Source organism: Patagioenas fasciata, chromosome 16, assembly GCF_037038585.1.
Source record: "Patagioenas fasciata isolate bPatFas1 chromosome 16, bPatFas1.hap1, whole genome shotgun sequence".
NCBI classification, from domain to species: Eukaryota; Metazoa; Chordata; class Aves; order Columbiformes; family Columbidae; genus Patagioenas; species Patagioenas fasciata.
The window spans coordinates 13,106,589-13,122,977 of NC_092535.1; positions in this window are offsets into that span (position 1 = coordinate 13,106,589).

Consider the following 16,389-nt stretch of genomic DNA (forward strand, 5'->3'; position numbering starts at 1 on the left):
AGCAGAGAGCCCCAGCGATGGGCCGGGGAGCTGGGGGAGGGTGCAGCTCCCTGCACGACTCCTCTCCAAAGCTGGAAACCAACAGGGGATTAAAGCCAAACATCCCCCTTGGCCTCTCCGGGGGAGCTGTGAGCCGTGCCCTGCCAGGGTGTATGGGCAGCTTGCAGGGGCTGGGTGCCATGGGATGACCAAGGGAGCTGGTGCCAGCATCCTCTCCTGGGAAGGCCAGTTCCAGCCCCAGCTCCCCCCTCACAGGCTGATCCAACTTCTTTAACCCCCCCAGCACCAGCTGCCGGTGTGGAGCCCTGGCATTGGTCCCTGGGCACCAGCGCTGCCAAGCACGTGTCATAAAAGGCTTTAGCTTTTCACAGATTTTAGGCACACACTCCACCTCTCCTTAATTTTGTGTTTAGTTTTGTGTGGCTACTAGCATGCCGCATTTAAAGGCAGAGTTTCAATTCATATCTATCTTGTTTTTTTTTTTTTTAATGGAAAACAGTTTAAAATAGTCATCAGAGAAAACAAACATTGTAATGCCCACACAGATTTTTCTACCATTTTTTAAAATGCCCATGAGACCAACTGCTTTTAAGCAGTGAAGAATTTGAGTAGAGAGTTTGCAGCACAGAGGCTTAGACCAGTGTCACCTTCTGTCACAGTTCAGCTCCAAGGATGGGCTGTTGTGGCCCACCACGCTTATTCTTTCATTCACAATACTAATTCTTTTGTTCGTGATACAACTAGTAAAAGCTGCTGAGCTCTCTCTAGTCATGTCATGGCCCTGGAATGGGCCTTCTTGCTCTCACCCCATGGTGCAGACGATGGTGAGGGGCTTTGCCCAGACCTCCCTCCTCTCCTTGAGCTGGGGACAAGGCGAGCTGTGAGGGATGCCACATGAACTGATGGGATGCTGAGGCCAGAGGAGAGCTTGGCTCAGGGGAAAAGCCACTCCAGAGAGGTGCAATCTGTCTGGAAAACAGGTTTTTGCTGTGGCAGAGCACAGCTGCTGCTCTAGGAGCACACACCACGGGTTTGGTCGCTTTCCCCAGGGGAACAGCATAGGGAAGGCTCCATTTTGTCCCCTCAGCACCCCCCAGCACTATGTAAATACTGAAAGGATTTTCATAGCAGCTGTGCAATGCACATCTGCTGATGCAAAGCACAGCGGGTGCCCGGGCGGCTGAGCCCAGCTGCAGCCGGTGCAGGAAGCTCACCGCTGCGCACGGGTGGCTTTTCTGCATCAACCAGGCTGCCAGCTTGAACTTTTGGCCTGCAAGTGCTCCATGCATCCAAAATAGCCCCCCTGGTTCCCCTCCTCACCTGGAGAGCCTGGGCTGTGCCACAGCCCCAGCTGGGCAGCATCTCTGCCCATCACCCTGACCAACCCTGCAACTCGCCTGTCCCCAGCATGATCACAGAGATAAGGCTGGAGGATGATTAGTTCATACTGTCATCGAGAGAAAATAAAGCCTGACTGCTTCTAATACAATTTTTTATCTTAATAATTGTTCTGTTTCCCTGGGCCTGTGTACTCCTGGCCACCCGACTCTTGCCAGGAAAGCGAGTGCTGATCATTGTCAGATGGTTCACACAGAGGTTTCTGTTTTGTTTTGTTGTTACAAGGATCCAAGATGATAGGGGGAGGGAAAGAACTTTTGTCCTCTGCTTAAAATAATTCAAGAGCTTTCCACTGTCTACGCCAGGCTCAAGCAGACATTTGCATAACAAATGAATATCTCTCCGCTCTTCAGCCCCGGGTGACCCCTGCAGCTCCTGCAGGAGGAGGCTCCTTTTCCATCACCTCCATCTCCATCACCTCAACAGGTTTGAACTGTGCGTTTTATGGCCTGGGTTTACAGCAAAACACTTCGTATCTCCAAGCTGTTCCCTCCACTTGTATCACTTGACCACAAAACTATCCCCCTGCACATGCAAACCCCCTGATGTCACCAGCACCTCCACGGGGCACTGCCAGGAGACACCAAGGTGCTTTGTTAACGCCCAGGTTGGCAGCCTGCACGCCCCAAGCAGCGTAGGACAGGCATCCCCCAGGCTTGCCACGGCTTGCAGTCCAACCTGCCGGGCTGCTTCGGGTTTTGTTCAACTTGATCAAGGCCTCAGAGGTGCCATATGGCTCCCAAGGATGTTCTGCTGCGGTGGGGGGGGTCTGTTTTGCAGCATGGTGATTACGGCTGGCGGAGGCAGGGGAGCAGCTCTCACCCCTGCTCCTGAGCAACCAGAGGGGACAAATGGCTCTGATGGCACTGGGGTGTCCCAGCCCATGTCAGTGCCCGAAGCATGGGGACAGGAGTGCCGGCAGCTGAGCTGGGCACACAGGATCCCTGGCCAGGGACGTCACCATGGGGCAGATAGGCAGACCCTTCCATGATGTCCTGAGGGCAGACGCCCGGACAAACGCTCCAGCATGGCCGTTTGCAAGTCACACCTGGCTTCCCCCAGCACTTCTTCATTTTTGTTTGCAATAATGGCTTCTAAATGACACCAGCTCAGGGTGATGTGCTTTCCCTGCCAGGCAGCCATCCCCTCCACGGTGTTAGAGAAGAACTCCCATTTCAGACATACCCAAGCTGTGATTATGACAGTGAGGCCACAAGGGAAACACAATGGTGGGAACAGCAGCTACAGTTACCTGGTGGATTTTTCTTCTGCTTCAAGACATGAGACACAGAAGGCAGAGCCTATAAAATAACCCTCTATATGGGATGCTCACGTTAAAGCAGGTCACAGGCAGCATTTTTCTACAGCACATAACTCAGGACCTTCCAGGCCGTTTTCAAAAATGACTGAAGAGCCTAAGTGTCACTTGGGAAATGCACACCTGGTCCTCACAGCTGCGGCCCTGGTGTGATGGGCCAGGGGGGGCTCTGCCCAGGCTTTCAGAGCACCTTCCATGGGCTGTAGCTGGAGGGACCAGTGGGGATGGGAAGAGGATCCAGGACACTTCTCCTGGTGTCTGCCATGAGGAGATCAATCTGGGACCTGCCTTCACTGCCAGCGCTGCTGCACATGGATAGAGAGGCCAACAGAAGTTTGCCCTCGAGCTGAAACAAGCTCCAGCTTCCTTCTCTCTCTACCATCTCTCCCTGCCTTCCTTCTCCCAGGTATTTTGCCCAACCTCATTTGCAAGAACCAGTCTCCTCCTGGCTCAACCGAGTGCAAACATCACCCAACTTCTCATCTTGGGGCACCATTTTGAAACAGTGCACTGAGAACTGGGGAAACTGAGGCACGTACAATGACCAGGAAAACCCTGCAGACTATTTTCACATTCTCCAGGAGGGACCACTGCTCCTTGGACCTTTTTTGTTTGATCTGATCCCTCCCGCATGCAGTTCCCTGTCCTTGCCACAGCCCCTCTGTGACTGCCCAGTGCCATCTGGTAGCAAATACTGTGTCACCAGTACGCTCCTCACCACAGGTATCGGTAGCCGTTTAAGCGGTCATCAGCTAAAAAAGAAAAAGAAAAAAGGCAACAACAACAAAAGACCAACAAATAGTTGACTCTGTTCCCAGGCAAATATAAAGAACGGTTTTGGATTGCTGCTGCTGCCCCTTTGTTTACTGGATGCAGTAACAAAAAGGCAAGGAAAGAAAAAAATATATCCTCTGATAGGGACAACTTATTGTGGGCAAAGCAGGCTGGGGCATGCCCAAGAAAAGGAGGGTCAGGCTTCGTGCGTATCTGCTGGCGACGGGAAATAGATGTGCCCAAAAGCACTTAAAAAAAAAATAAAAAGGACCAGACCTGATTGCAGCAGTTAGACGTGATATATTCTTGGCATGGAAACAAAAAGCAAATTCATAGCAGGTTTGGAGCTGATCTTACTGGCTTACATGGGATTTTATACTTAGGTAGTTCTATTGTTGGCCAGAGCTACCTGATTTATGCCTGAATAAGGTCCTGATCCTGCAAACATTTACTTATGTACTTTAGTTTTACCTTTGGCCCTGGACACCCCATTAATATCACTGCAGCAAGCACAGCAATTGTCTCAGAGCTTTGCAAGAAGAAAATCTCTGCCATAATGCCCGAAATGAAGAGGAAACTTTGCAGTGAGACGTGAAGTCCCCCAGGCTGTGGTTGTCCCGCAGACCCTGCCAACCCCCGGCCACGCACCAGAAGCAGAGTGAGCACTCGTGTGGCTGCCTCTGACCGGTGAGCTTTAGGAAGCAACAGAGGAACAGCCTGAGCAGCTGTGTCCAGCTCTGAGTCAGTCTCTGCAACAGGTTTTAGGTGAGACAGAGGTGTAACACCAGGTTCATCCTCGCAGCATCCTCTCCCCTGGGCACACCATCCAAATGGGCTGCTAAGCATAGCAGAAAACGTTTGGATTCATTGCTTCTGTTCAAGAAAGTGGTGTTTATCATTAAAAACACATTGAAAATACCACGTTTGCTCTGTACCTTCCCCATCAGGCAAGGTAAAAGAGAGGGATTCATCCATCAAACACCCTCCTTTGACAATGAAACCTCTGAGTTTGCTTCAAAGGAAACATGAGTATAGAAACCTGGTGGAGGTGGGAGGAGGAGGACCAGCAGAGCGAAGACATGTCCTCACACAGGAACAGGTCACACAGCAGCTCCAGCTCTCTGGCCAGCGAGATGCCCTGGTGGCTGTGTGTCCATCAGCGCCATCGCTCACGTGCCCGTCACATGCAGCTAAAAGCAGGCAAAAGAAATAAAAAGGGACTGTGAGTCTGGGAGCAGCTGCTTTGCTCACTGCTGCTGCCAAACCTTCCCAAGAGCACGGCTATTTCCCAGTGCAGGGGAGAATTAATTTGCTTTACAATGGAGCTGTGGGGCTCAGCGGGTGTCAGCCACAGCAGGCACAGAGCTGCTGCAGCCTGGGAACCAGGACCAGCACCTGGAGCAGCCCTAAGGGGCTCGAGGGGGCTGGAGGATGGCCCAGAGCAAAACCCCTCTGGTACAAATCCCTGCTGCTTCCCATCTGAGACTCGGCCAAGATACACCAGACTCAGCCCCCATACCCAGCGATCCACATCCAGTAAAGCTGGGATGCTGGTCACGAAGAAGCAAGCACCACAGACCGCTGGGCACTGCAGCTCCCACACACCCCCCATGGGACCTCTCCCTCCCAAATGCCTGGCAAAGGGCACAGCAACCACAAGCCTTTCACTTTAGCATCTATCCAGGCTCATGGTGGCCCAAGCCTCCCTACTGCATGCTGCTTCTGGCAAGCAGAGAAGAGCCAGAATGAATGGCACTGCCTGCACCTTGCGACCAGATCCATGCCAGCCCCGTTCCTTTCGGCCACTCTAACCCCGGTGTGCTGGCTGTGGCCAGGGCTGGCAGCATGGGTCAGAGCTGGAGCGCGGCCGGGGGGTCCTGACCCTTCATCCCACACTGATCAAACCTGCAGGGATGGGGGAGGCTCCCAAGTGCGTTTCCAGAGCAACTCCTCTGAATCGGGCTTTGCTTATGCTGCAGCAGCCTGGAGAACTGAATATTGCCTCCCTAGGAAGATTTAATTATACATTAATTTAGAAGGAGGAAGTGTTAGTTAAAATTTCATACTTCTGGAAGGCAGACGGTTCGTTAGCATTACTTTAATGAGGCACTAACCTCACTGTAATGCTTTTATTAATGCTTGTTGCTTATTGAGTGCCAACTGCTTGGCTCCTCTCCGACAGGCCGGCTGGTCTGCAAAGTGAATGGTTTAGAGGTTCCTTGATGCAAAATGTGAACATGTTTACACCACAGCCAGGACAAATGACAGTTGGTGAGATGAGACAGACCAAAATTCACCAGATGGTGCCCAGAGCAGGCAATACAGTGAGAGAGTGACATCAAGGCAGGAAGGAGATGTAAGAAGGAAAAAGCAAAGGGAGGAGATGCTGTTCCATTGGCACTGTTCCTGTTGACTGCGGTAGGGTCAAGATGTGGGCCAGGACAATGACACTACATCAAGATGTGATCTGCTGAAGGCTTGATGATAAGGAAGACATACGGTGGTACAGGATGCAGGAGGCAGGTTACCAGTGGCTGAGCACTGCCCCTGGCCCCCATCCACCACCGCTGCAGATATCTCATGAACTTTGAGGCCACAGCTGTGTCCAGCCTGGATCTTGCTGTGGACCCTCTCTGGTCAAAGGCGAGCCTTTAAACTGACCAACTTCCAAACCCCTAAGGCACCCATAGCTGTCCCATGGTGACTGCTGTGGGGTAACCTGTGCCTTTGAGGTGCCCCCAGCATTGCTGTGGAGCTGGTCTGCCTGAAGGAGACCCAGGAGAGGATGGAGTCCCTCCTCCAGTCCCTCTGCCCTGTGCGTGCCATTGCCCATGACCTGTTGGGTCACAGAGGGGAGGAAGAGACCTTTTGCCCCAGCCGTGCCCAGTCAGTGGAGCCCACCTGCTTGTGGGGTGATGCCCAGGCACTCTGAGCACACCTTTCAGATGTGGTCATGGACAGAAGGACAACGATTACCCCAGCAGCTGCTGGGATACACTCCCCCACCCCTCCTGGGAGCCGAGGTGAACATATGCCATATGTTTTCTCCTCCTGTTCCTCGAAACACTCTCTGAATAGAGGGATTAAAAAGTACCCATTGTGGATTGAAGCAACAGAGCCAAGGTGGCAGCACCGGCTGATATTCCAGCACAGCACAGAGCAGGTGGGATGCGCATCTGCCGTGAGCAGGAACAGCAACAGCTCGTGGGAGAGCCTCACCGCAGCTCTGCCGCAGGGCCGCCCCGCCAGCACCTACCCCGCGATGGAAGCCGAGGCACCAAAGGCAGCTTTGCCACCTCCCTGCTCCGGGCTGGCCGAGGTCCAAGGTTATTTCCCAGCAGCATGTACCAACCTGCAGCTAGGCACTTCCCCCTTACAAACGCTCAAAGGTAGGTCTCGCCCAGGTTAAGCCGAGGTTTTCCTCTGCACGCAAGTCAGGTAAAGCAGCAAAGAGCTGAACTGGTGCTGCCTCAGCCTGGGCCCACCAGAAAGCCCTTCTCACCGCACAGAGGGTGCCTCGCACCAGGGCTGCGCACCGTACACAACCCCACACCGGTCGTGGTGTGAGCGCAACCCTCTGCCCCCTTCATCACAGCAGGGTCAAGTTCAACCACAGGCCGAGTCTGGTGTCCCAACCGCCACCCACAAATGGTTTCAGAAGTAGCCAGCAAGTCCTTGGCAAAGAAAGTTTCAGCACCATATCATAATCTTGATATCTCCTGCAACTGAAATAGGCTGTTTCATGTCATTGTAGACAATAAAAAAGAAGAAAGAAGATTATTCCAAGGGGAGGAAGCCGCTTGGCTACCGGGCATCGAGCAATGGGCTGAGGCCAGCTGGACAAAACACAGGGCAGAGGGAGGAACGACCTGGGGAAAAGCTCCTGTTCTCCAGTGTATTCTGCCCAAGTCAAGGACACCAAACTACAAAGTCACTGAACTGCAGAATTCACGGCGTATTTTTTTCCTCCGTGTAATCTGACAGATTCAAAGCCAAACATGGAAACTTCGCAGGGTGCCAACGCGCATTTTCCCTGCTGAAGTTTCTCTGAAGGGAAACAAAAAAACCAAACAGAAAACAAAAACAAGAAGAAAGCAAAAACAAAACAACAACCACAAAGAACAAAAGAAAACCAAAACAAATTTAATAAAAAAAAAGAAAAAAAAGAGGGAGAGAAGAAAAAGCAAGTGGGTAGTTTGAAGTAAAACTAGTTAGATGCAGGCGTTTTTAAAGTGACTGCTATAAACAACTGGGAAATTGGTAAAATAAAAACTTTCGGTCAAGTATTTTTTTGCCAATGTGTTGCTTAGAGGTTTTCTTTTGGTAAAAATAAGGCTTTGGTCCGATGATCTAAATTTATCTAAATTAGGAATGAAGCTGAATTTAGGAATGAGGGAAACACACAAAGTAAAACAGGGCAAAATGAAACAGCAAACGCTGTGAAATTTTCATCTGGAATTTACAGCGGTGTCTGGAGCCCGCTCACAGCAGACAGTGTAATCTTGTCCCCACCACAATAAAATAGACCCAAGCTAAATCTTTTTGGTTTCTACTGTTCTCACCCAAAGCTTCCACCTCACAGCTCTGCTGGGCCCCGAGTGTCACTTTGCAGACACAATCGCCCTGTCCTGGGAGCCAGCCTGGAACACGCCTTTCTGGTTTCTCTAGCAGCAAAACATTAGAAACATGATATTTTAAATGGGATTTTATCCAGGGCATAAAGTGGAAACACGAAAACACATTAAAAACTCAGCGCAGCTGTAAACAAGATGCATATTGGCAGGGTTCATCACCCCGGAGAGGGTAATTGCTCTCAAGTTTAATCAAGGTAGAAGGGGGGGATTGGGAAGCATCACATCCATGGCACACTTCCCTGCTTTGCCACATTACACTAAACACTTGATAAAAACTCCCTTTGAAGAGGAGCCAAGTCCTTCCTCGCCCCACTATAGTGATATCAGATTGGATTTGCTGAGCCGGGTTTCCACTTGTGCAAAGAATTTGTGAGAGGTAGAAAAAGTAACAGTGAACAAAAAGTGTTGCAGCCCAAAGAAAACTACAAAGGATAGGGCAGTAATTAATTATTGGGCTTTATTCTTGTTTGCAGGGAGACAAACAGACTGTGTTGGTAAGATGGATTATGGGGGGGCTGGCTTGTTTATAGATTTGGATATATGTCATCAAATATTCAAAAGTCAGTCGCCATCTCCACAAAATCATGGCACTGGTAAGCAAACCATGAGATTAAAAAAAAACTAATAGTAACAAAGGGTTGTCTTTTGTCTCTTAGCTTCTGAGTTAGCCTGCCAAGCTTATTTCAATAGAAACTCCGTTAAAGGAAAATAAAAAAGGGAAGGTGAGACTTTCCCATGATTACGCCAGAAGTTTAGTTTCCCAGGAAAGCGAATTTGTAATGCGATGAGATCATTTCCAACTGATGAATCGAAAGTTTGTTTCTAAAAGGCTACAAACAACAAAAAAATTAAATTAAGAAAGATAAAACCAGCATCCAATAGCAGATCGCCCAGACGTGGAGTACGCCTCTTGCCTCAGCCTGGCGTTAGCAGGGGCTGGTGGAGATGCCCTCATCCTGCTTCTGCCAGCAGCCCCACCCTGGAGACCAAGGGCTGCACAAACAGCCGCTGCCACCAGCCTCCACTCCCTTTTCAGCCCTCACCCGGTTCCTCCCAGGCAGGTGTTGTTTGCTCTCTCCCATCACAGCTCTTGTTCGTGGAGAAGCTGACTACAAAAGCTCAGCAGTCGTTGCTATTTATTGTCAGCCCTGGCTTGGTTTTGTTGAGATGACCAGGTGAGTAGGCAGGCGGTTGGTTCTTCCACTCATTTTCTAATGGATGGGGACATCAAATATTTGCTTTCAGAAATATTTGTAGCAGCTCCACTACAATTAACAATGTCGACTGAGATGCTCAAAGAGAGTGGGGGAGTGGTCCTGCGTCTTCGCTCTCTCCTGAGCTTTGCTAAGATGACCCAGAAACTCTTGGACTTCGATGCATTGCCATTGAGCGATGAGCAGATGATGAGCTTCCATTGGTTTCATTGTAAGATGCCCACAGGAGCTGATCTGAGACCTCCTGGTTCCTGTTCCACATCAGATAGCTTTGCAGCTCTTAGGGAACAGCTTTCAGTAACATTAGTACAAATGCAGAGCAGCTCATGGATCTTAAGGCAATACATTGCAGCAGAACACAATTTAGTCTTTGCATTTCAGGAACAACAAAACTGCCCGAGGTTAGGTACTAATTACAGATCACTTGTCTCCCCTGTCATTCTAGTTTACATTGCAAGACACCATTCAGTGAACCAGCCTGGGGAAGTGTGTCTTATCTTCAACATGAGGAAGCTCCAACTGTAATCAATAAGGATACTGTGTTCAAGACGAACTCAGGGAAGAGCTTCACTTTACACAGAGAAAGCTGAGCTGAGACCTTCTCTGTATGAGCTACACAGCCTGTTGAGTAGCTAGTGTCAGTAATAGAGTCACCAAGCGAGGTGCCCTCATCTGAGACCTCCAGAAGAGGACTGAATCCTACATAAGTTCTCCCTCCCATATTTTGAGAGCAGACTAGGAATTTTAGAGACAAAACTCTCCATTTCTGAGATGTGTGAAGGCCTTTGTGCTCTGAGAGACTTGCAGTATCTCCAGATGTGGTGGAGGCAGCGGGAGATGGGCGTCCTTCCAGCCACGAATCATTGCTCGCTGCTGTGATAGGTATTCACAGCCACAACTCAGCGGGAGCTTTGCAAAAAGGGAGACACCCATCCAAACCAGGGATTGCTTGGTACTGAGTCTTGCATCCAAAGATCTACCAGTGAAATGTCACTGCGGGCATGGTGAGACGCTGCACAGTGACCTCAGGACAGCAGAGGACAAATCCATCCAACCTGAAAAACCTGTGACAGAGGCTCTGGTCAGTGGATTCAAACCATAGCAGTCTCTTCCCCAGCTCTTCACCACCTCTCCTGACTGATTGACAACAGGCAATCATTTAAGAGTAGATTTACAACTCGGTGCCATTGATCACTAGTAGGATCAGATCCACATATTGTGCAGGGTATGACTGGGTGCTAAATGCCTTTTATTCTACATTCTAGGCAGCAAGCATGCTTTCAGCTCCATGTACTCTGCAGTTTCTCTCTTTTCCTCCTTTTAATTTGTTTTCATCTCTTGTAAAGACTTTGCTATGTCAGAGTCTGTCAAACAACTCCTTGTGCCACGTTTTTACAAGAATCTTACTTGCTGGTCAGTGCCAAGCACCCTTTTAAACAATACTCCGTGAAGTATTGCATTGCCTGTGCTCTGCTCTTGCATGCCATATTTAGACAAAAGCTAGGGAATTCCCTGCCCTAGACATGGGCTTGAATGAGTGCATTCTTTTCCCACCTCAACTGAAAATGTATGTGTTCGCATCAGCTGGGCCTTCTACCCACCTCCAGTTTTAATTGATTCCACACTTTATCTGTCTGGAAATCCAAAGGGGGCCAAAAGAATATAAAGGAAAAAAAAAAGAAACAGAATGCGGGAATGTGACCACAGCTGCATGCTCAGTCCTGCTGGGTGCATTCCCAGAGCCCAGAACCCAGGCAGCAGTGGAAACAAAACACCCAAACCCCACAGTGACACGCTACCCAAACGCATGGCTCACACCAGCCAGATCCCAGCCAAGGGCAGCTTTAGCATGCTGGCCCAGGGCAAACAAGAAGCAAGGCTGTGGTCTAACACTGATGAAGCTTGTCCAGGGGGGTTCTGGCAATGCACAAGGACCTCATCAGCCACCTGAGTCACTGGGCCACCTGATTTCCCTGCAGCAAAGGAAAATACCCCCACCCGCAGGCACATGGGGCACGGTGTCCTGCGAGCAGCCAGTGCAGGGATCCCTGTGATCGCTGCACGTATCGCCTGACACGTTCACCCATTCACACAGGCAAAAGCCAGAGTGCGAGGGCTCTTTCCTGACGCTGCAGAAGTCAATGAGGCTGCAGATCCTTCTGGAGCGGCTATTGAAATGCCACATTCCAGAGCGCTATGCTAATCGCTTTCAGCCAGCCCTCCAACATCACTCCCGTCGCTAATGTTTAAATTCTTTGCCATACTTTTGTCCACAGTGCGTGGGCCCCCCAGATTTTCTGACATGTGGTTCTTCCACTCACTGCCAAGTCTGCTGGGAGAGGATGTCAGCCTCATAGGACCAAAACAGATGCCTTCCATGCACTAACTCTGTTGGAAAAGCTTCAGATAAAGGCCTCTCTTGCCTCCTGCTTTGCCTCACAAGCATTAAAAAAATGTTCATTTTATCTGCCCCAAGAACCTACTTAGGAGAAAATTTGAATCCTGAAATCGAGAGTCGGAGCATTGCCAAGCACAGTGTACACAGCCTGAAACACAGTTTGCACTATGTTTTTGTTTTCATATACATCATACATAGGTATAAAATCCACTACAGCCATCTCAATAGTATCTGCTCTGCTGGAAGTGATGATGGGGATGCAGACAGGCACCCACCTTTTGACTGCTGTCATCTAATTCTGCTCAGTGTTGCCTGAGCTGACGTAGTAACTGAGACATCACTCAAGCCTGGCCTAGCCTGGTGCTCCCAGTGTTGCTGCCACTGCTGGGAGCATTCTGGGAACAGTAAGAGAGGAAAGAAATTATACGGACAGAGCTGTAGTGTTATAAAATGCACCCTTAGGATCATATGTTCAAAAGCACTCAGTTCCCATTTAGGAACCTAAATGAAGTTGGCAGGATTTCAGAAGTGCTCAGCATCTATCAGCTCCTACTGAGAACATGCTGAGATCTTCTTAAATTTGTTAGAGAAAAACAATTTGTAGATAAGAGCCAGCTTGTGGCTTACAATTAACATCATTGTATGGGTCTTTGGAGCAGTTTGGCAAGAGCAAGAATAGCTGCTTTCACGGAAGATATTGTGTATGGATTCACATCTCAAAACATGGGGCCAGGTCTATAAGCAGCCACTCCCACCGGCTGCCTCCTGTAAGAGCTGTGCACCCCGAGGAGAATTTTCCACTTTGTGTCAGTGATGTCTTTTATAGCACTTGGTAAGTGGGAGTCTGCACCTGATCCTGCTAGAGCAACCACATCAGTGGAGAGGAGAAAGACCAGTGTGAGTACCTCATGGCCCAGAACATACCCATCGCGCTGCAGTCAGGGCACTAATTTAGTCCTAACCTATCTTAGTTTTTGACATATAATTAGTAGAGATATTAAATGTCAGTTGGGACCTTTTGTTTTTAATTCCCAAAGGGTTCTTTGCCTGTGAGTGAGGAAGATGTCTTCTCCCAGTGGTGACAGAAGCAATTGTCTGCCCCATGCAGTCATGACTGATCTAACACCAATGTGCACCTTCAAGAGACAAAAAGCTTGGTCAGATCTCTCCAAGCACTTTCAGAGGCATCAATCCAGCAAAGGATTTAAATACTGTAGCAGTCCCACTCACCCTCCTGGAACCACCGATCTATTTGAAAGAGAGGTTGTGAATTCAAATCCTCCTACAGCTGGGAGGTACCATACCAAAAAAACCCACCCAAATCAAGCACAATAGCTTGTGTCAGGCTTTAGCTCACCCAGGGACACATTATGATTCTTGAGTGGGACTAATTATGTTCATCAATATCCTGTTCTTCACAGCGTACTTCATCTTACCTTGAGATTCCAGAAGCTATCTTCCAGGTAGGAGTAGCTTGCTTATTCTCACTTTCCAGGTATTTCAAGAGTTACAATGTGTGTCTGCCCCATAGCTTGCTATTTTGCTAGGTCTAATTCCACAGGAAAACTCTGGAGCTTCTTCTGGAGACAGTAGGAGCTTGAAGGATCCGATCAGTCTTACTACCACTGGGTCCCTTGACTTCCCTTGGTATGGGAGGTGAATCTATCATTTAATCTACTTCTAGGTGAGGGTGCTACACCTCAGTCAGAACTGCCATGTAACGCTGCTACTCATAGTGTTAGGACAACACAGTATTTTTTTTTCACTTTTAGCTCAGAAGAAGCTTTATGTTTACTCAGCAACAGGTCAAAATTGCATTTGTTGAATGGGAGGCAAATGTATGGATTCCAGAGGAGCTGCTTCTCCTAAACCAGCTCAGTAACTCAGGAGAGAGATGAAACACTGTGCAATCGAGCATCGCAAGACCTTACAAATTCAGGCCATGTTGATTTACCTCCTGACATCTAGAAATGAAAGCAGAACAACAGAAAGATGCAGAGCAATGCTCATCCTGGTGCAGTGACAGGAGTGGCGATGAGTGCAGCTCCCTGGGATGATGCCCTCTCCTAGGGAAGCCAGTGGCTCACACAGCTGTGTGAGTTTGGACAAGATCTTTGAGTCTTTCTCTTGGTCCCTTTTATCCCCTGCTCAGATTTACACATCTTTTCAACTTCTCGTGTATATTTAGACTGAAGAAAAACACCATTAAAATACCAAGGAGGCTTTCTAGACAATTTGTATTATTATATTAAACCAGCTTCAACCCTAAACTCTGCTTCTGTGGAACTACTCATTGGACCGGACACTTCAAGCCTGACTTACTAGTTAAGTCCCACTGTCACTGTTAGACGATTGCTGTTTTCAAAGGCCAACCACAGTAGGAAAGAGAATTTTAACAAAACATTGCCTGACCTCAGGGATTTACAGGCAGCCCCTTCCAGCGTCAGGTGCTTTGTATTCCAAAGCACACATTCTTCACTGCAAAACTCTTCTTTGGAAAGCAACTGTGTTGAGACCTGAGTATTGCTGCTGGTTTGGAACACGAAATGCCATTTCAGTGCCAGGCACTCGCCCCGTCCCATGGACGCTGCGCAGGCTCTGCAAACGCCGCAGCCCGAGTGTCACCCCATGAAACCCAAGAGCTGCTTCCATTTTTAGAACCAGCCTGTCCAAAGATATGCTGCATTATCTGAGCAACACGTAAGGGAACAAAACGAACTGCAGCTCCCCCTGCCACTTATTTACCTTCTGTTTAGACAGTCTCTCTTCAGGCCGCTCCATTCCCCTCCTGTGCACTTACTTGGCCCCTCTTGCAGGGCTGCCCAGTCTATTTTTAAAAGCACGCTGCTGGTTTTTCTCTTAAGCTGCCTTGATTATTATTATTTTTTTTTTTTTTAGCTCTTGTGCTCTTTACACTTATTTAAAACACATCGGCAGATAAAAGCAGTGAGGGGAGATATAGCAAATGCGTCACAGTTGGCATTGCAAGTGGAGAAGGAAGGCAGGAGATAAAAACCAAACAGGTGAAAACCAAACACCTAAACTCGACAGTTAGGGACAAAAAGCACTGATCCTCCCTTAGGGGAGTATCTCCCAGGTACTCAAAGGGGGGTTTATTTGAACCGAGGCTTTGAAAGTTAGTATTGAATTGTGACCCATGGTGGACCCACACTGGAGCAGTTTGTGAAGAACTGAAGCCCGTGGGAAGGACTCACGTTGGAGGAGTTCCTGGAGGAGTGTGAGGAGTCCTGCCCTCAGGAGGAAGGAGCAGCAGAGACAACGTGTGATGAAGTGACCACAACCCCCATTCCCTGTCCCCCTGTGCTCCTCAGGAGGAGGAGGAGAGAAAATTGAGAGTGAAGTTAAGCCCAGGAAGAAAGGAGGGGTGGAGGGAAGGTGATTTTAAAATTTTCATTGATTTCTCATTAGCCTACTCTGATTTGATTGGTAATAAACGTAACTAATTTCCCCAAGTCTGTTTTTCCCATGGTGGTAATTGTTGAATTATGTCTCCCTGTCCTCATCTCGACCCACGAGACTTGCATTATATTTTCTCTTTTTGGTAGGAGAGTTTGCAGCACTGTTCTCTGTTGCAGAAAGGTGGGAGGGGACCAGAAACCTGCGGCTTGAAAATCCAGTGTCCCCGTGTGTACCAAACCAGGATGCACTTAGCACCCTTGAACAGGGAGGTTGGTTTCGACTCAGGGCCTAAAAGCCTCAGCAGTAACTAAAATGACAGACTTTTGAAGCCATGGACACTGGTGTGCCGGTAGATGCTGTAAACAGAGATAGATGATGGGTTGACTACACCGATACATCACCTAATGATACGAGAGGCCACTTCCAAAACTTCACATTTTGGTAGCTTGGAGCTTTTCTAGCCCATGCCTTAGATCTAGATTTTTCTCAACCAGTATTCAGATGCCAGGCTCTGACACAGCTGCCCAGCTGTGCTAAGCATCCATCCTGCAGCAACAAGACATACAGCTGCCTCTGTCACCCTGTGTACATCTCAGGCCGAGCTCAGCTCCGTTCCAGATCCAGGACATCTCTGAGAACTGGCTGAAACGAGGACTCACTAAACACTTGCATCAGATGCTGACGGGCCCTTTTGTGTCAGGAAAACGGATGCGTGCAGCAACAGCAAAAGTGCCTGGAAGCATCCCAAAGCCTGGCTGAAATGAGGGAATTTTGAGTGGCACCAAACAAAAGGAGCAGTGATTTAATCTCCACAGATGGGGAGGGGGGAGCGGTGTCAGGAAAAGCAGGAGGATGAGATTAGCTAGGCAATAAAATGAAAATGAGCAAGAGGTGGAGCAAACTGTGCTGAGATAAGAGGAGGTGGATTACAGGGCTGGCAGATGGAGGGCGAGCAGTCAGCCGTACAGTGAACAAGAAAAACAGGTAATAAATCTGGAAAAATCATCATCAACAACATTAAATACCATTTTGAAGCCATTTTCTCCAAGGCTATGGCAGATGGGTGCACAGTGAACGCCCTGTGCTGTCCCCTCAGGGTGCAGTGACACTGCCCGTGCTGCTGCCGTGGCCTCCAGCCCAGGTCACTGCAAAGGGCCAGCAAAGTGCGGTCGCTCTCGGAAAACAGCCAGAATCCTTTCTGCCACATGGATTAAGCAGCTGTTTAACACCAAA